Here is a 21,684-nt window from a genome sequence, read left to right on the forward strand (position 1 = left end):
CCATTGCAACCTGTTGGCGAGGCTCGTTGATGATATTGTCAATCACTAATCTGACTTCTCTGGCGAAGGACCAAACTCGATTTCAAATATTTCTGTTGCCCAGCGCTTTGATCTTGCTCCGATATCGTTACAAGCTGCGTTAAATCACACTCACTCGCATGTTGATGAATACTTCAGCCAAAGCAAACTGATGACAAGCAACAATAACCAGTGTTCCAGAGTCAGACAACAAAGAAGCTCTCATAGTGGAAAGTGTATTTGGTTTTATGCTCAGACAGACATAATCGCAGCAGATCCATAGGAATTGTCTCGACGCTATGTTTCGGGGTCAAACATTGACCTATTGAAACATCCAAGTCCTAATGTCAACGTCCATTTATTGGGATGAGGGTTTACGTATAAGAGTGCCACGTTTCAATGTTATGGCTTCCAGTCTGATGTATGGGGCATCTAAGAAAGAAAGGATATAAAAATCGTTCACACTAAATTCTGTAAACACCTATTGCGAGTATATCACAGTAGCAGCTTTGCAACATTGGGTGACTGTGAATGTCATCCTATATTTGTGCTATATTTAGATAGATCTCTGGAAGGTACTGCAGGGTACTACCACCTTATGGGACTTTACACTGTATTCTGACAGGGAGTTGAATCATCTTCTTTTCTTATGTATATATCAGAAGATAACTTTCATCTCACATTACATCTCAAGTAACAGGAAGACAAGCGATTGTGTTGAGACCATTCTTATCCTAAGGGGGTTATAACCATCTCTGTGTTGTATTATCACTGCTACTGTATAACACTGCCCTCGAATTTGTACTGTTACTCTATTTTGTATTGTCACTGCAATACCCGTGTAGTTATTTTTGTATTAATATGTAACTAAATTTCAGAATACATTTGTGTATTATGTTATATTGATTTCTTGCTTGTTGGTTTCAAACCGAGTTTTGTGCGGTCATATGTCCGGTTTCAACATAAGAATCAGCTCGTAACAAATGAAAGCCTACTGAAATCTATTTACGTATTATATCTTTCCAAGTAAGAAGAGCATTCACCAAGTTTAGATGCTGCTCAAACAACTTTAAAACGAACAAATAGAACTGTACAAAATCCATGAGATCTACTAAGTCCATATTGTGAAAGCAAATACCATGTATTTATGCTCATGTTTTGCTCAAATTTGAGAACGTTATTTACCTATGTGTTATAAATAGCCATCATCAAACATGAGAGTACACTTTCATTTGCCCATAAGTTCCCACATTTTGAAATCTTCAGTTCTACTTGTATTGCTTTTGTGACATTTTGTGTGAATGTACTGCCATCCACCTGACGATGGGGCAAAGATTAACCCTGAAACTGCGAAGCAAGGGAAGCTATACCTAATTTGCTGTGCTCTATGAAGTAATATTGTACAATGTTTTGATTTCTTTCGATTTCATTTCGTCTTAATAAAACATGACCCACTACGGTGAGTGAGTGAGTTTAGTTTTACGCCGCACTCAGCAATATTCCAGCTATATGGTGGCGGTCTGCAAATAATCGAGTCTGGACGAGACAATCCAGTGATCAACAGCATGAGCACCGATCTACGCAACTGGGAACCGATGACATGTGTCAGTCAACCGAATCAGCGAGCCTGACCACCCGATCCCGTTAGTCGCCTCTTACGACAAGCATGGGTTGCTGAAGACCAATTCTAACCCGGATCTTCACAGGTCGACCGATTACAGCAACACAGCAGCAATAGCTTGTACATGTGGCTGTGCTGTATTCAACAAATTAGTTCTTTGAAGACTAGGTAGAACATTATTTGCAAATTCATTTTTTCACTTTTAGCCATTAAGGCATATGTATGGATTTATGAAGACAAGATGCTCAGATAACCGACCGCAGGTGTGAATTATGGGATCTATTTAATGTTGATGTTAATGTTAATCCCAATATATCTAACAAAATAGAATCATGTCGTACATGTATTCTGTTAGAGCTGACTAAACACAAGTAGAGTTTGGGTTTCAGTGCAATACGGATCATTATCGTAAGATATTCTCAGTTGTAAAAACCAAACATATGAATCTTTTCTTTGCCCTTTAGTTCATTCTACTGAAGTTTTTATCTCTAATAATCCTTGTCATGTTCACATCCCACTTCCAAATACGTATAGAGCTCTGGACAAAATATTAAGTTGCATCAGGCTGCATGGAGACTGACAAAGTCAGCCTTCCTTTTAATCCGTCGTTGAGCTCTAAGACTTGTGTTGCAGATCTCACGTTTCCGGATGACTTCGACTCTTGGTTACATTGATAAGCGTACTTCAGTCGTGAAAAGACCAGTGTATTTATCCCTGCATTACATGGACCTATAGAGATGAAAGGCATATGTCAATCGTGACACGAGGGTTAAATTCATAAGCTCTGTGTGTCTGAACCATCTGTGTCAATTCCACATTTAGATACGAGTGTACTTCTACATCATCCGCATATGTGTTTTACATCGTGTGGTCACCATGACAACCTGTGACGTGTGCACATAGCTGATCCTGGTTTTGTTGCGTATAGGTATTTGAGGGGATTTCCAAAATACACTTATATGACCTGCACAGACTTGCGGAAATTTCTATAATGTGGCAGCATTTTCTGGAAGCTTCCAGATTACCCAACACAATCTGTAAACGTTTAAATATAGGTACTTTTACACCATTGTCTTCTACTTAATTTGAACAGAAATAACGCAAAGCCAATGCACTGCCACACTACAATATTCCAAGATTTATGTGAGGGAAGTATCTTTAGATTTGGTTCATTCAAGATCGAACGGTTAATTAGCTATCCACTCAGTAAACTACGAAATCTAAGCACTTATATTGTGAAGGGGGGGAGGGGGGATACAATGACTTGTGTCAACCAAATCAGCGAACCTAACAACCCGATCCCGTTAGTCGCCTCTTCCGACAAGCATGGGTTGTTGAAGACCAATTCTACCCCGGATCTTCACGGATCGTATCGCTAATAACTAATACACTGTTAGTATCGATCCATCAAGAAAGAGTGATCCCTTTTATCCCTTTTTATTTGTTCCCAAGATTAAACTATTACATATATACAAAGCCGTGATACATGCGGCTTAAAGTAATATGGCTACATGATGTACAGGTGAGATATTACTGTATTAATATTTTTATAAAGATGCATAATTCATTAAATAGATAATGTATACATAATGTCAGGTACAAATCAATACAGTGTGATTCATCTAAGTACTGGGGAGAGAAGGCTCCATTTACGATGGAAATTATTTATTTTATTATTTTTTGTTGACATATGATTTTCCACAGAGAATATTTCTTTTAGAGTTTTTATATATAAAATTAGATTTGGAAGCATATTTTTAATACTGCATAAGTGAATATGTCTCTTCGCTGCAATGATGATGTGATTTAGTAGTCTATTTTCACGTTTAGTACCAAAGCCAAATTTGTAGGTTTATCCAAAAGGTTTGAGTCTCCTGACATTCCCAGTACACATGACACAGACTCTCATTTACATCTTTGCAAAAACAACACAAACTGTTTTTTTCATTTTGACCAATTCCATTTTTGTGTAAATAATACCTTGTAGAAATCTATATTGAAAGTCTATAAGCTTTGTATCTTGCAATCCCTTTCTATATACTGTAAATATATTTTTCCAATCCAAGTCAGTTTCAGGAATGAAAAGCTGCCATAAATTACAAATGTCTGGATATTTATCATTACAAATAAGTTTATCATAAAAAATTCTGCAGTCTTTTGATGCTTTTACTAAATTTATCTGGCATTGGCTAACATTCAAATTACTGACTGGAATAGAGAGACATGAGTGCTTTAAAGTATGTTTCCAAGATTCAGGTAATTTGTTCACTAAATATCTGAAATCTATAATAATTTTCTTTTAAAGATTCTATTGATAGTAATCCATTCTCATCACATATATCCCTTTCCCTGCCCAAATCTTTATGAAATATATAGATTTTTGAAGTTGTGATTGAACCATAGTGGTTGGGATAGAATTTCATTTATGTTATTTGGGTCAACATAATGTTGTTTGTGAAATAGTTGTGAATTTGCTCCAAAGTTAAATATATCTTTGAAAGGTATATTGCATGGATTTTTATTTTCACATTTTTAAAAATAAAATCTTAAGGTGGATAATTTCAAAGCATCAATAAATCTACTTGTATCAATCATTCTCAATCCTCCTTCTTCATGTTTATTTTTTATTACACTCCTCTTTATTTTATCATTTTTATCATTCCAAATGAATTTAAAAAATAGTTTTTCAACCAAAGTAATAAATTCTGCTGGTGGGTAGGGCAAAGAATTGAAAATATGAACTAGTTTGGAGATTGCTTGGTTTTTATTACTGTTAATTTACCAATATGTGTTAAATGTCTTTTTCTCCAAGATGCTAAGAGTCTATCAATTTCTTCCAGTCTCTTTCTGGTGTTTATTACCCATAGGTTTTCAAGATCTGGTGTAAATTTAATACCTAGTTCATCAAATTCACCCGTTACCCATTCAATTTTCAGGTCAATACATATTTTATCAGTAGATTTAGCTTTTGATCCAATCCAGATTGCTTTTGATGTATCTAAATTTATTTTCAAACCTGACATTTTATAAAATGCATTAATTGTGTCGATAGCAAGATATAAACTCTCCTCAGTTCCATCAAGAAATAGTTCAGTATCATCAGCGTATTGATCCAGTGTATATTCCTTATCATTGATGACAATACCTTTAATGTTTTCATTGTTCCTTATCGTACAACCAGCTACACAAAGAAAAATGTAAGGGGAAAGTGGGTTTCCCTGTCCATCCTCGTCCATTAGCAAAAAAATCAGAGAAATTACTATGTTGGATGACACAAGATGTTGTTTCAAAAGTCAATATATTTATCCATCTTATCATTTCAGGGCCAAATTCAAATTTATGTAAAACTAGGTTGATAAAATCTTTAGAAACATTGTCAAATGCTTTTTCAAAATGAATCAGAATTAGCAAGCCAGGAATGTTTTGTTTCTTTGTTTCGAACATTATGTCATATAGCAGTCTTGTATTTTCGCTAATAGTCCTACCTGGTATAAAACCAGTTTGATTACAATGAATAAGATTATCTAAAGTAGCTTTTAATCTATGTGCAATACTGGGGCTGATAATTTTATAAATGGCATTGAGTAAAGTGATAGGCCTCCCGTGTTTAAGTAGTGTTCTATCTTTATTGGTTTTGGAATACAGGTGATGACACCCCTTTTCATATTTGAAGACATTTCATTCTTAGTTGATTTTTTTTTAGAAGTTTCTATTTTCCAGATGGCAGACATTTTTTGAAGGTTTATCTCCTTCTTCGTACCAAAGAATTCTGTTTCGGATTTGTATTCCTTTCATTTCCTCAGTTTTGATTTCTTCCATTTCTTTCTTATACTTTGATAATTCACTAAGAAGTTCTTCATCTATGTTTTGAAAGTTTTTTCGAATATTGTCCTCAACCTGTTTTATTTTTAGTTCCAGTTCTTCTGTATTTTTAACTTTTATGTAGGATGAGAAAGATATAGTCTTTCCTCGAATTTTCATTAATAAAGTTTCTAGAAATAAGGAATCAGAAATTGTAAGATTAATATGTTCAATGTTTTTAAAATCATAATTTTTTTCTCTTGAATATTCTTGAGTAGTATCATTTAGGACAGTTCTGACTAAATTACCATATTCAGGGTTTAACAGTAAGGAACTATTAAACTGTCAATAGCCCCTTCCTCTTTCCTTGTGTAAAGTGTTCGCAAAAGTTAATGTTATTGTTGAGTGATCAGTTTCATAGCCTGGCAGAATATCTGAATCCAACGTTATATCGAAAATGTCTTCTGATACAATAAAGAAATCAAGTCTGGCTTGTTGTCTTGTTTGTTTTTTCCACCAGGTGTATTTTCTAGATTTATCATTCAACTTTCTTCAAATGTCAATAAGATTATAAGTTTCTACAAATTCTACTACAGTATTTCTCGATTTTGGGTTGTTTACATGCTTATAATTCTCAAGATCAATTGTGGGGTCAAGCACTAGATTCCAGTCTCCAACTATTGCTACTGAATCATTTTCAAATTTTAAAATATTTTCAAATTGATTTATATAAAATTGAGGATTATCATTATTAGGTCCATAGAGATTAGTTAGTGTTATTCTTTTATCTTCTATTGAAATATCAGCAAAAATATATTTGCCATTTTCATCTATTAAGGTCCTATGTATCTTGATATCAGTATCATTATATTAAAGGGTATGGCAACACCTCTAGAATTAGATTTGAAAGGAGCTATGATGGACTGTAAACCCCATTAATTTCTCGTGATATTTGAGGTAGATTCATCAATATGAATATCTTGCAAGCATATTATGGAATATAATTTTTTACTATATATATTCATCAATTCTTTTCTCTTAGATTTATTTGCAAGTCCTCTACAATAAGCGGAGATTAATTTGATTTTTTTAATATTTCTCATTGTCATTAAGGTTAATTTTCACAAGGAAGGAATCACTACATGTCCAGTCTGTTTAGAAATTGTATCACTGCAAATTGTATGTTGAAATTAGCGCTCAAACAATGTCTGTGAGAAATCATGAAATACAAGTGTTACTATAGTGATCTGAAGGGAACCATTTTTTCTTAACAAATGAAACGAATGTATAAACAGAAAAATATGATTGCTTAAACAAAACAATGAGCCAACCATGCTCGTAATCTTTGATATCCAGTGAAAGAAGAATAAGGCCCAAATGTGCAATCATGCATGACAGAGTCATAGTCAAAGTCGAAATACATCAAACGACGATACATACAGTCGTTGCTTGCGTGAGACAAAGTTATATCAAACGTTCAATTCCATAATTGGTGTATAAATACATGGAATGCAAGTAATAATAATTGAACTTTGTACCCATAAGGGGAAGCGAACCCTGGCCTTCTACGTGAAGAACAAGCTCTTAACCACTGAACTGTACCACCGCCACTATTTTTCGTAAATCTTTAGAAATTTTTTTTGTCGATGTTTAGCCTCATTTAACCATACATCTTTACTGAATGGACATTTCATGTTATGTTCTTCCGAACAATCACAGTACGATAATACGTGAAGATATAGCGGTTCGGTGGAACAAATTGCAACCAGATGCCTTGAAGGCCCCCAGACCAACATTATACGCTGATCATATCTGAACGATGGCATATTATTTTGATGATATACTGAGGGAAACAAATAAGGGAACACCAATTTCATGTCAGTGTTTGATAACAGCTCTATTGTCTTGCTCTCAGAAGCAAACGCCATATTAACGGCTCTTTAATATATGTTTAAAAAAACACTCTAAATACAAAGAATATATTATCTTTTATGACTCTTTTTCCTGCCTTCAGGCTATTAAAAATATATCCTGTAAACAACCACTTTTAAAAGAAATTATTGAATTATTACACAGCAAAAAAAGTTAAGCACCCCCCTGATTTTTCACAGAGGGGTGAACTTCATGGAAGCATGGTATGAAACTGAGAAAAAGAAGAGAAGCAAAACAAATTATAATTAAAAGAACAATCATTTGGTCATTTGGAACAGAAGTTTTGTAACGGTATGAGCACTAAAAGTGCATGAAAACAGAGAGTGAAATTGAAATGGAATTGTATCCAAAAGACATGTGTGTTTAAGTATCGTCAGTTCAAGGTCTTGGGGTGTGCCCCCCGGTAAAAGCAGCTTAAATAAAGTGGATCAGTGTCCCAGGAATCACAAAACATCAGTAACGTGTGCTGCCACCACGTGCCTGAAGAACTGCAGCCACTCTTCTTGGCATACCCCTAACCAGGTTCCTTAATTGTTCCATCGGTATCCGCTGCCACTCCTCGTGAAGAACTGCCTCCAGTTCCCCCAGGTTTTGTGGAGGAGGATTCCTTCTTTGTACCCGACGCCCCATGATGTCTCAAACATGTTCGATGGGATTCAAATCAGGAGACATTGATGGCCAGGGAATTCGTGTCACAGCATTATTTGCCAGATGTTGGTTTACAGCATGTGAACGATGAGGTCATGCATTGTCATCCATGAACAAGGGTCTTGTGGCAAGTCTGTGGTCATCGAAATGATCAATAATTACAGGATCCAGAACCTCCTGAATGTAGCGAGCGCCTGTGAGTGAACCTTGTATAGTCACCAAATCCAGTCTACAGTCGTAGGAAAATCCTCCCCAAACCATTACGGATCCCCCGCCAATTGGTACTCTTGGCAAAATGTTTTTGGGGGCAACACGTGTATTCCTAGTCCTCCATACGCGGGCCCTCCCATCCACAACATGCAGGAGGAAACGACTTTCGTCGGTCCAGTGTATTCTCCCCCATGATCGTAGGTTCCAGCAGCTTTGAGGCGGTTTCTCACAATCTGGTTGCTCAAGCGGCGATGAGGTAACCAGGCCTATTCAGAAGGGTGCTTGAACCAAAAGGCTGGCGTCTCACATGCCGTAACAGAGCTCTATCCTCCTGGGGCGTGGTAGCTTTTGGTCTTCCAGAACTGGGAAGGTCCTTTACATCATTTGTGTGCGCATTCTTCCTCACCAGACGGCTTATTACGGTGTAGTGGAATTGAGTTCTTGCAATTTCCTTGTAAGAAAGTCCTGCCCGATGAAGTCCAATGATCTGCCATATCAATGCCTCGGAAATTCTCCTTCGTGCCATTGTCAATCAGAAGTGCAAAAACAGTGATAATGTAGTCGATACCGATCCTTAAATACCCAATGCTTGTGGTTGTTTGAAACTTTGGTGTGTGCAACACATGGGTGGCGGGATTCACGTGCATGTGGCTGCGTTCGTGAGAGACATTTTCTAATAAGTAACACCTTATTTTATCACCAATATACCACTCTTTGATTTGCCATCATGAGGACTGAAATTTTGTTCCGACATATACCGATAATTCAGCTTTAATTTGAGGGGTGCTTAACTTTTTTTGCTGTGTAATATAATGACCTTGCAACTGGCCAATACGACATCGTCCTCTGTTGGTAAACCAGCCATGTTGGAATTCTGGTAACACAATGACCGATTTTGCTGCAAATTCAGCACTCAACAAATCTGTGACACCACTTCTCATTACAAAACAACTATTAGATCGTACATCCGTGATCTGATTCAGAAGAAGTGGGATAATCATGTAGGTATTAATAAATTACATTCTATAAAACCCTATATTGGTTACACCTACTTGGGTTGTCAGTCCAGATTTGAAGATGTTATCATGCGACGATGCCGTATTGGCCATACTAGATAATTATCATTTAATTATTGAATTTTTAAAATAAATTGAACTTATTATTTTGGTTGAATTGTATTGTAAATAGGTGTTTTTTAATGCTTGGAAGTTTAAAAATAAGTAACTGAGATTGTTAGTGGCTGTACACTCAAAGGGGGTTCAAGTATAGTAAAATTCCTGTCCTCCTGAGAGGGTACGTAAGTCCCAATACATTCAAAGTAAATTTAAACTTACCACTTTTTTAACCGTAGAATATGTGTGTTCTCCAATCACCAGTGGCTGAAGTGATGGTGTAAGTCCAGCTAGGGTCCATGCAGGTATGCAGGTAGCAAAGGTACTGTAAGTCCCCATGGTCCGTAGTATGGTGATCTACCTACAGTTGCTGGTGATCTCCAGCCCATTTATATTGTGTTGTCCATGAAAGTTTGTTTAATTGAAAATTACAGTTACGTGCTAGTTTTAATTCTCTATCTGTGATAATGTAGTTATTTTACTGTCTTTCGTTGACAGGTTTTTATAATTCAGTTCCGTTTATTATGAATTCACAACCTTTTAAAGTCACGATATGGTTGAAATATTGCCGATGTTACTACAAATCGTAACTCACTCATTCACTAGTTGTTTTACTGTCTTTTCTCGACGGATGTTGCATAATTTCATTGCGTTTATTGTTAATTTATAAGTTTTTCAGTCACAATATGGCTGGAATATTGTCGATGTGACTGTATATCTCACTCACTCGCTCACTCATGGCAGTGTTTCTTTATTTATTCTCAGATTTCATCCCATAGCGCTATTCAAAGCTGGTGATGAAAACTGGAAAAATATAAAAGGAACACTTGAATTTTCCAGTGTTCCTTTATTTGTTTCTCTCAGTATATTCTGGTGGATTAGGTGTAACCAAAGTATTCCCAGAAGCAGTTTTAAAACAGAAAGTACCTTGCTTTAATCTCATTCCGGATGTCACCGCAAAGTAATTCCGTTCTGAAATGGTTATATAACCTCATCTGAGTCGCCAATACCATCTCATGTACATGTATCATGTCTTTGGAATTGTTAACAAATCTTAGAAGATGCTTGGAAAAATATTGATGTGATGTTGTAACACGAAACAGAATGTCAGACCCATATCATATTTAAAAATTGTAATCCACTCACTCAGCTGAACATTCAAGGACATGAGAGGCTCGCTGTTCCACCCCAGTGCTTTGCATACTGGTGTTATAGGTACTAGTACACGATATAGTCATGTGACTATTAACATTCTAGCGCCTCACAGGCAGGTTGGGGTATCCGGGGTAATAATGTGCTGTGGTTTGATTGTTAACGCTATGAGCATTCCCATGAGTGAATGGAGTTTAGCGCATTATACATGCACGTATTATTGTTATTGTGGAAAGGGTTTCATTTCCAGTTGCAATGGCCCAGAAAAGCTCCACTTCTACGTTCTCTCGCTGTTTAACGACTGTCGCTTACATTGCGATTACTTCCTATCTATGTGATTAAACAATTTGGTATGAGTCTCTAGACTCATCAGGAACCTCTCTTACTGGTAATAGGATCCCTGTAAAGTATTGATTGTTGCAAGACGTATCGTTGATATCTCTTGAGGCGTGGGATTTTCAGGGTATTGTTCCACAGATCACCACAGCCTATGAATACAATTGATGAATACAATACAATCGTGATTTGATTCAGGAAGCAACAACGACATGAAACACTGGCTGCATTCATGCAGCCATGATTAACGGATGATTATCTGACACCCTTAATATCAGAGGGGGATTCCATGCGCGTAATTTGCTTCTCAAAGTTATATCGTGTCATTTTGTCAGAAAACACTTCTGATCTGATCCAGCCTGATGTCACCGAGTGTGGCGTATCCTGAACTTCAAGTCAGTTCATGGTTATTAGCACATGACTCAATTTCTAAAGTCGTTCTCCAGTCCACATCTGCTACGATCAGGGCGATGCGAGTGTTTATACCAGCTACAACTTTGTGTTTTGGACCTGGGACTAAAGCGATTTCTCGATTGTCATTGATTTAAGCTGTATAGTTTTACTTTTAAAAAACACTCAACCGTGTATTTGACCTGTTATAACTATTTTGAAGAGAAAAACGTAACGTTTTTTTGAAGGTTCATAGCTTATAGTGAATTATTAGATAATGGATGTCTTCAGTGCATGACCCCTGATATCATATTGCTCCTTTGATGACAATGTTGTTAGCATTTGTTTCTTTTTCAATACCTTTCAACGTGATCTTGTATCATGGAAACATGCATGTAGTGTAGAGATTTATTGCTTGTTTTGGGGCCAATTATATAGTATATGTGCGTTTGTGTTTGTATTCCATGAATAGACAATCTTTTCAAGTACATTGCGAAATCAGTAACCCTGCACAATATTCAAAACATTATTCTATTCTGTGTGTATGTATTCTTACATACATGTGCGGATGCCATTCTAAATGTGTTGGTAAACATTCTGGAAATGTGGCTGTGTATATTCCTTGTCTGCATGAATATGTGCGCGTGTGTTTGTGTTTTTGTGTTCTAGTCTGTATGAACCTATGCGTACGTATGTTGTGCGTGATTGTAAGTAATTAAGGTGGTACAGCATTACACACTCATATCATCTGCACAATCCTATATTGGCCATTATATGTTGGACAGTGGGAGATGTCAACTGTGTGTCGCATTTGCATGTGTTACGTTTGTGCTTTACAGACAATTGTTCCGTTTACAGTTCATTTCTATGGTAAAGTGCATACATTTTTAATGCATCAAATATTTCTTTTGTCCTTGTGCCAGGTATGTGATATGAGTGGTTTGTTATTACATTCAACGTGAAACAATATGTGCAGGTCAACACTGTCGAACCGTCTCGTCAAAGATCAGCTATTTGGGATGAAATATACAACTGTCTGGGGTTCAAATGAGCATGAAGAAGTGTATCGCCTTCCACGTACTGAAAAGACCACAGCTTGGCCATCCGCAGGGTTGCAGTAGATTTGTTTTATCTACCAGACTGGAACATCACACATGCCGCCAGTCAGATGTGTCTGCTGTGCCAGTTCCTGGAGATGACTCTATTCAGATGTGCCTTCCACCGTTGTGCAAGACAATCGACCCATTATCGCCCACCAGACATTGTGTTCATGACATTAACAAGTCATCATTGTGACTGGACAAATAAATTGCTGTGTACCAATTCCCATTAGTGAGGGCTCAGTACCTGCTTTACCAGTAAAGGAGAATCCTGTTGTAGGCCGGATATGACATTAAGGTTGAACCTGTCGTACGTGAATACCTCCAAGTGTTGGTCTATACACAACCAAATTAATGCCCCAAATCCCTTTCACGATGCTTGCTGTAGCGTTTGGTCAATGCTTGTTTGCTTTAAAGTATCCTGCCTAAATATTGTTCACAACACCGACAGCTCTCTTCAATTCGTTACAAACTGTTGACATTTAGATAGAAGATGTGCATTAAAAGAAGGAAGTTCCAACCTTAAAACAGTAAACACATGGTCAAGGACAAAGTTTGGAATATACGCTGCTCCAAAATCAAATATGTACACCAATGTTACCCCTGATTCTGTTACTTCCTGGGCATGAAACACTAGCTCAAAACGGATGCTGATCTAGACATCGAATATGTTCTGGCCAATATTTGGGGGTGTCCAGGTAGAAACCAGGTGACTGTACTACAATGCACCTATGTGTGCGAGCGTGCTTGCGTGCGTGCGTGGCTGCCACTCTGGGCATCAATTTCCCTAAAGGTGAAATACAAACTGTCATTATTAGATTGATAGCACTAAGAGCGCCCTCCCAAAACGTGAGTTGGTACATATTGCACATACAGAGAGAAAATTCCAGGAGACAGTTGGCCTCTCAGGATAAATGGTATTTTATCGTGACAATCAGATAAATATCGATCTGAAACCATATCAACGAGAACGCGACGTCTTGAACGCAAAACCTGAAGTCATTTCAGAGTAACTGATTCAATTTGTGCAGAGAATAAAGGTTTTGCTTCCATAATTGCCCTTGCAGTCTGCGATATACTGGTGGTGTACAACGGGCAAAGAAAACAGATATCACATCCGGTTTGGCATCTGAACGTGTATGACCTTTCCCAGCTTCGCAAAATCATTTTACATTTTTGTATGCAAGACAAGTGGATGAGAACTGAAATATTTATTTTGTTACATTCAGACATAACTCTTACCAAATATACCGTATCGCAGTCAGACTGGTTATACAAGAATCTCGAAAGAAACACAATGCTGGCCGATGTCCATCAAAGATGACATAGACAGACTGAAGAAATATGGTTTGAGGAGAATCAAACACGAAAAATGATAAATTCATTAGAGATCTATTATTCGTCACAGAAACATGAACATTTCTTTCAGAACCCAGAAATTGCGTGTCATTAGTGCTGTTGACATGATCTTTCTTTACATCATTTCAACAACAGATGATGTCTTTCATTCAGGTAAATGCCATCCTCCTTCCGAACATGGTCACAGAGTCCTGCCTATACTGAGGATTCATTGCTGTCCCTATCTGTGAGTGAGCATTTTATTCCATTTCGGAGAGGTATCCTTCGAAGCAATTAATGTCACTGCTTGTTATAATATATGCTTGGGAAATAGTCGATAGTTATATTCATTTGTGGCGATCGTTTTGGCGATCGTTTTGCATAATCTTCCTACCATTTTTCCGATGAATAGTTTTGGGAAGTGCCTTAACTGTCTTTGCTTGTGAGACTTTGTAAAGAAGTCTCTAAATACCCTTCTCATAATATATCTCAATAATGTCTTCGCAATGGTCTGTCCAAATTCAGTTATATATTTTTTCTTGTGAAGAATAATCGGATTATTCTTGGGAGGACATTTCAACCTTCAAAGGAGCCTCAGAAAGTCGAATTTCAATAATAATTTACGAACATGAGGGAATGTTTTTCCTTTTTTCTTAAGGAATAGCTTAATTTATTGGTTACATATATACATACATCGTTTGAGGCATATGACACAAAAACGTGATTCCAACTGTCATGTTTCTTGAAGTGACTCTCGAATCGCTTATGTCTCTAATTAGGTACTGATATATGTCCAGTTTTGACAGAATGATATATTTATACATGACCGTCGCCAAGCGTCCATCCTTGCGTTTCCGTTTCAATCAAAGTTCCACGGCAGCGGTTACCGGCGGCTGTATTAAATTTAAATTCATAGTGGATGTAAATTAGGAACCGAAAATGTGGAGAAGCTGGAAACATTTTATGGTATCCTGTTTATTCTGACATTTCCAGTTAAAAAACCCCTGAAAACATAATGACGATCGATTCCTTCCATATCAACAGCTTCGATATAATTCCGATGTTCCATCCTCAGCACGTTTTTCAAATTAAGGGTATCAAACACGCCACCAATCAGATGATGCCATCCCTGTTCAGTGTTTAGCTTGCGTGGTGTTGTCGACCAACATTCTCCTGCAGCCCACGTCTTGCACAAAGACAAGGATATGAACAGAGTACGGTTTGTATGTCTACAGAGGAACATGGAGATGGTTTGGATCAAAAAATAGGTGTCACGAATGTAAACTTCGACCCGTGAAGATCCGGATTAGGGTATCAAACATGCTTGTCGTAAGAGGCGACTAACGGGAGGTCAGATGCACGGTGGACACATGTCATTGTATCAAAATTGTGTAGATTGATGCTCATGCTGTTTATAACTGAATGTCTAGCCCAGATTCGCTCGATTGTTTACAGATCGCTGTCATATAGCTGGCAAATTGCTTTGGGCTGCGTTAAGCAACAAACAAACTAAGAAAAACAAACAAAGAAAATACAATATGTTTCGAGCTGGATTGGAATTTCTGTTTTGGTTTTATCAGTTATACCATAGTGTTAATTTAATATCAGAGAAAAGTCCAAAGCAATTGTACAAGTCGTAGATAGAAGCTTGTTTGGTGATACTAAGAACGTTGTAATCATCACAACCAGGACAATTTTGAGTGAAGCCCCCGACCAGCTCGAGTACAGGACAGTCAGGTGGTACCATTCCGTACCCAAATCAATCATAACAAAATAGACATGTCGAAGCATGTGGGAAATCTGAAGTGATGCAGATGTGTGGCATTTGCCTTTAAGATGAACCCCACCCACCAGCAAGGCTATGGCGCTGACAAACTTAGAACGTTATCGACTGGAAGAAAAGAAAATGTAAAATCTAAACCAACGCACAATAGAAACATTAATGATATGTCAATTTTCCCCATCCCCAACCTCTCGTGATACCCATAAATAATTTTCAAAGAAAAACATAATTATTTAGATTAACAATCCCTTGTTAATGGTAATGTCTGAGTCTGTAAGTGGTCCAGTTTGACCACCACGAGGAACTTAATGCGAAAACTAAGGACACTAAGAAAGCTGTCATATCTATTTGCACACAACAGCCTCAATTCCTTTGGTGTCTGCATTGATTTTAGAATCTCCACTTTGTGTTTGACGGCCTCTCAACTGTACCACTAGATAAAGCGGTGCCAGTTTTCGAAGGTCGCGTTGAGGAGAGCTGTCAAATATTGATTGTTGAAAGTCTCCTGTATTTTGAATGGACTGGTTATTAGTTGCAAAGACCATCACAGCCTTTGAATACAATAACAGGGATGTCATAATTCGATCCATCAAACACATGAAATGCTGCCTAATCTCGTGTAGCTGGCATTAATAGATGGTTATCTGACACCCTTTATATAAATATGGGATTAAATGCACATGTTTTGTTTCTCAAAGTCATATCGTGTCATTTTGTCAGAAAGCACTACTGACATGGTTCACCCTGTGTCACTCAGTGTGACCTATCCTCAGCTTCAAGTCAATTCATGGTTATTATTAGCGCTGTAATGTAATGTCTCGTCCATCTTTCCTCCCATATCTATGATGATCAGAGAGATAATGGTGTTTAACCTAATTACACGCGTTTGTCTTCTTGAACCTTGACTTTACATCATCTCGATTGTCACTGATTTAATACGTACGTCGTCACTATCAATGGATGATGACAAATTTCCATGTCCAATTATATATTGTTTGAAGATAGGAATGAAACGTAACAAGTTTATTTCTTTTGTACATTACAAACAATCCTTCCATTTACATTAGGATATCGATATAACTGAACAATATTCAATTCAGTTCAGTTCTGGGACGCATTCTTTATGCATCGAATGATGATATTAGCTGTGTTCGTGTATCAGCTATGTGATATGACGGCTTTGCTATTGCACTCATGGTATTATCAAAAGAGAAATAATAGTTTGCAGGTCAACCACACTCGTAGTCCGTCTAGGGTTCAGGTCAGCGTTGAGAAGTGTATTGTCAGCAATGATAGCCTTGCGATGACATATCTTTGAAAAGACAAGGGTGTCAGTAGATTTGTTTAACTGGCCAGATTGGAACCCCACACACCTGGACGTATCTGCTGCGCCGGTTCCTATAGATGACATTATTCATGTGTGACTTCCACTATCATGCAGGGAAATCGACTTATTGTCGCCTACCGGGCATTGTCTTCATGACATTGACAAGTCATTCCTGCCATTGTACATACATATGGCTGTGTAACAATTCCAATTAGTGAGTTCACATTGCCTGCAGCTTTACGCCAGTAATAGAGAATCCCTTTCCTTACTCGCACCTGGATGTATTCTCCTTGAGGCGAATGGGTGACACGTGAACACCATCAACTGTTTATCTGTACAAAGCCCCACTTAATACCACAAATCCAGTTCACGATGTGTGCGTTACTGTCTGGTCAGTCGTTATTTGCTATTAGGTTCACAACGTTTTGTCATGTAAGTTATCGCATGTGATCATAAGAACAACTATATTTTGTTCTTTACAAACTGTTTAGCACTAATATGGCTCCTGAGAGGGTATGTAGGAGAACGCCCTTCGTAGAAAATTTAAGGCTACCAGGTTTTAAATCGTAGAATATGTGTACTCTCATTTCGTGGCTAGATTTATTCTTTACATACTGATAATATAGGTACAGTTACAACGTTTAGAGAAAATGAACGTTCGCGGTAAGTTTGGTTTGGTCAAATATTAATCAATTTTATCTGTGATTGTGGTGTTGTCCCTGTTGCCCATGTTGAAGTGAATGGAGCTAATTCTCATCAATATGTCTCAATCTGATAATCGAAATGCTTACCTCATTTCCTATGTTGTGCATAGCATGAGGGCCATCCCTGTTCGTTTTGCTCCCCTAATTGTACATATAATTGTTTTTTTAAAAGCATACCTACAGTGATAGAGAAAGACATATGACCTGTCATACACCAATGAGCTCTCATCCAAGGTCTGGCTGCCCTACCTTAAACGTTTGTAGTTGTTTCCATGCTATTCTATGTATTGAAAGTATTCGTGAGTGGGTAGAAACAGAGAATCTTTTCTGATGACATCAATAACATGAGATGTGTACGACTGGTAGTAATTTAATTCGATGATCCAGATAATGGGTTGCTAATGGGCAACACGACACATTTGTAGATGTTGAACCTCAGTGGTTTTATATTTTAAAACATTATTATGTTCTTTGGATTATTGCACACGGCCTGAAGGCACGATGTTCACAACTACGGGATTACTGTAGCTTAATGCCAGGAGTACGTTATTTGATAATGCTATTTGTGCTTGGTTCACCTTGGGTTTCAGGTGTTCAGATGTTGAAGACATCAACAGACAGCAGTACAACGATTATAATTATTACGATAGCAATGAATCCATTTATAGTTTTCATCCGTTTGCAAGAATGCTCGTCGTGCCACACAATTATAGTTCCGGTTGATGGATCAGTGTGTGCACACTGAATACTTTCTCTGCTCCCTGGGGACTATTCGTCACAATCTGCCTGTATGATCTATGAACAAAGCTCTTTGCTGAGGAATCATCCTGTCTGTCACAGAACAACAACCGACTGTACTCCAAGCTGTATAGATTATACATTGTATACCGTTTCGCACGCGTCTCGACAAGATGAATTTTAGAGAGACACTAAAACGATAATATTTAAGTTGATTATGTTTTAGAAATTGGTATATAACAATTCGTATGTACTGATTGCGAATACATCGCCCTTCGTGCTCGCTTGTCCTAAAATGCCATGAATGAGCCACAGTCCCGAAAGGCAGAGGTGGTAATTATGAGAAGTTGCATTCAGCATTAAATGACACCCAGTTGCGTGAGGAATTCAAATAAGAGCGTGCTACACACCAATGTAATGGACGTCTGGCTCATTCTCAGTTCAAGAGGAGAATCCTACGTGATGCTACAGTTAAACATACCGACAGAACCTCCTGATGATGATATAACACATTCAGATGTTTTAGATCAGGATATGAACCAATAATTAATGTAAATACTTAGTTTACATTTGTCGTGGAACGCCAAATGATCATGACTTCAAACCTGACGGCCAATCCTGTATGTGTATGCTTGGGGTAAACTACAAGCAGCATCGAATGAATGAATGCATGAATATTGTTTTACGCCGCATCAGCAATTTTCCAGCTATTTGCGGCGAGAACCAGTTAGTGTTGATTAAGTAACCAATCGTAAAAGTATGTTATCAAAGACTATATGAAATATCAGTCATACATCAAAAGTAATGTAAAAATCTGAAAATGTGGCTAAAAATTATCTCTAGTCAGATAGATCAATATCTTTCAAAAACGATAAAATCATGTCGCTACGAACTTGTGCAAAACGTTTTCTAAAAAGAGAAACATTAAAATATGTTTGTCTTATCAAAGTAGTGCCGACACGTTTCAAGGTTAATTGACATGGAATACACATTGGAGTCATCGCCCTTTAAAAGAAAAATGAAATTGGACTATTCACAATTACCACTGAATATTCAATCTAAAAATGGAAAATTGTTGTAAATGGACGGGCATGTAAGTCATTTTGATAAGATTTCACCTTCCATCGCTTTTAAGAGTATAAGCAAAAAAAATGAATGTGAAGATTGTTCATAAGAATCAATTACTAGTATAATCGAAATATAGCAAATATATAAAATTATCAGTCCATTCGTTTTCATTACATGTAATTACACAATTACCGATAATACGTCGACTAACTGATTCACTTTCGTAATTCAAGATTTTCTAACTTGAATAAAACCAAATGTTTCTATTATAAATTAGTGAGTTAATAATGAATGAGCTCACTAAACATGTTTGAAAGTTCAATCGCCTGCAGATTGTGTCGAATTGGTATATTTGTAGTATATATGTTCTGTATTATTTTACAGTGCATATTGGGTTTTTTTGCATGGCACTTATATTTCAACACTTATCTTTTTTACTACCCCTTAAATTGAGAATGTGAACAATTAATCATGCGCATCACATGAATGATGATTTGTTGACATGGAGGAGACTTTTGTCGAAGACACAACTTTGGTGTCACGTGTTAGACCAAATACGTCTGTTTGTCATATAATCCCGCACTCAGCACTACTAACTCAAAATGACGACATTGCGTGGACCACACAATTTTGTGGCTACATCATGTGCATCAGTCTACGAAATTCGGATACAAAGACATGCTTCAACGAAGAGAGCGAGTCTGACACCCCGATCCTTTCAGCTGCCTCACCATGAACTATGGGTTCATCACAACCAATTCTTACCCACATTGTCATGTGACATGCGAAGATATGTCGGACTTCTCGAAGTAAACAAGCAATATGAACACAGAAATAATGGCAACTAAAACATACACAATTTTTTATCTTGAATCATAACCTGAGCAACAACAAATCTGTAGATTAATAATGTTTTTTATTTTATTTCATCCCTGTAACAGATGTTATATTTGGGATTACATTTTCTTTGTAAAGTACAGATTCTAGTAGGTGGAAGCCGCGGTGGCTGAGCGGTCTAGGCGTCTGACTTTGTGTGCTGGCGATTAGGTGTCTGACTCTGAGGGTGTGGGTTCGAATCCCGAATGGGACTCAACCCAACAAAAGTACTAGAATCTTTACTTTACAAAGAAAGTGTAATCCCAAATATAACATGTGTTACATTTGACCACTTTCTACATGGCATTGTGTATTTCATAGCTTTCGGCCGTGCCAATTAACACTTATCAGAGGGGTACACAAAGTCCGCAGTCTAGACTACCAGTTGTCCGACTTCCATTTTGTGGAAGCCGCGGTGGCTGAGCGGTCTAGGCGTCTGACTTTGTGTGCTGGCGATTAGGTGCCTGACTCTGAGTGTGTGGGTTCGAATCCCGAATGGGACTCAACCCAACAAAAGTACTAGAATCTTTACTTTACAAAGAAAGTGTAATCCCAAATATAACATATGTTACATTTGACCACTTTCTACATGGCATTGTGTATTTCATATTTCATACCTCTCTGCGTAAGATCTGACGTACCCCCAATCCCCACGATAGAGGTGTGTTTGTTTGCCGTTTGTCGAGTGCACATAAGTTGAAAAGACAGAGAAACAGCAGACTTACACTAGAGCTAGATAATGAGTATTTGTTAACGGGATGAACTCGTCATTAAAAGTTGTTACACTCTTAGATTCGATCCATTATTGCAGAAACACTCAAGAGACAGCTCTGATAAATGTAATGCAATTTGCATATGTGTTGATTTTTTACGTCTCTATCTTCAGACAATTCCTTTCAGGCTTGATGCTGAAGGCGACGTACATACCACCTCACTTTTACTGATAGCGCTTTGCTCGGTCTTCCTAACTTGTGAGCTGGTACACATTTCATGCCCAGTCAGATAATTCTGGGAAAAAATCTCTCTCTCAGTATAAGTGGTATTTAGTTTTGGACACCAGAAAAAAATCTTCCTGAAATCTTATTAACTGCAACGCAGTGGCTTGAATGAAAAACCTACACAGCCATTTCAGAGTAACTGATTTAATTTGTGCAGATCACTGTCATCAGAAATGAAGGTTTTGCTTCCAGAAACTCGTTTGTGCAAGAACAGAAACATTCCCAGGCGTTTTGAGATAGACTGGTGGTAAGTGAGGGAAAGTATACAGATGTCACATCAGGTTGGGGATCCAAACGCGCATTAAGTTTGCAAGCTGCTGTAATCATGTTAACCTTTTGTCCCCGAGACAGGTGGATGAGAGGTGAAATCATTATTTCGTTACATTCAGACATAAAATATTGATGAACAACACAACGCCAGAGGTTAAGAGTAATTCATACTGTATCTCGGTGACATGAGAAAAGTGTGGTCAAAAAGGTCTCAGGAAAGAAACACAACGTTCACAAATCAGATGTCCATCTATTATCAGTT

The sequence above is a fragment of the Haliotis rubra genome, unplaced genomic scaffold, assembly GCF_003918875.1.
Source record: "Haliotis rubra isolate DU_JTF1 unplaced genomic scaffold, ASM391887v1 Scf713, whole genome shotgun sequence".
NCBI classification, from domain to species: Eukaryota; Metazoa; Mollusca; class Gastropoda; order Lepetellida; family Haliotidae; genus Haliotis; species Haliotis rubra.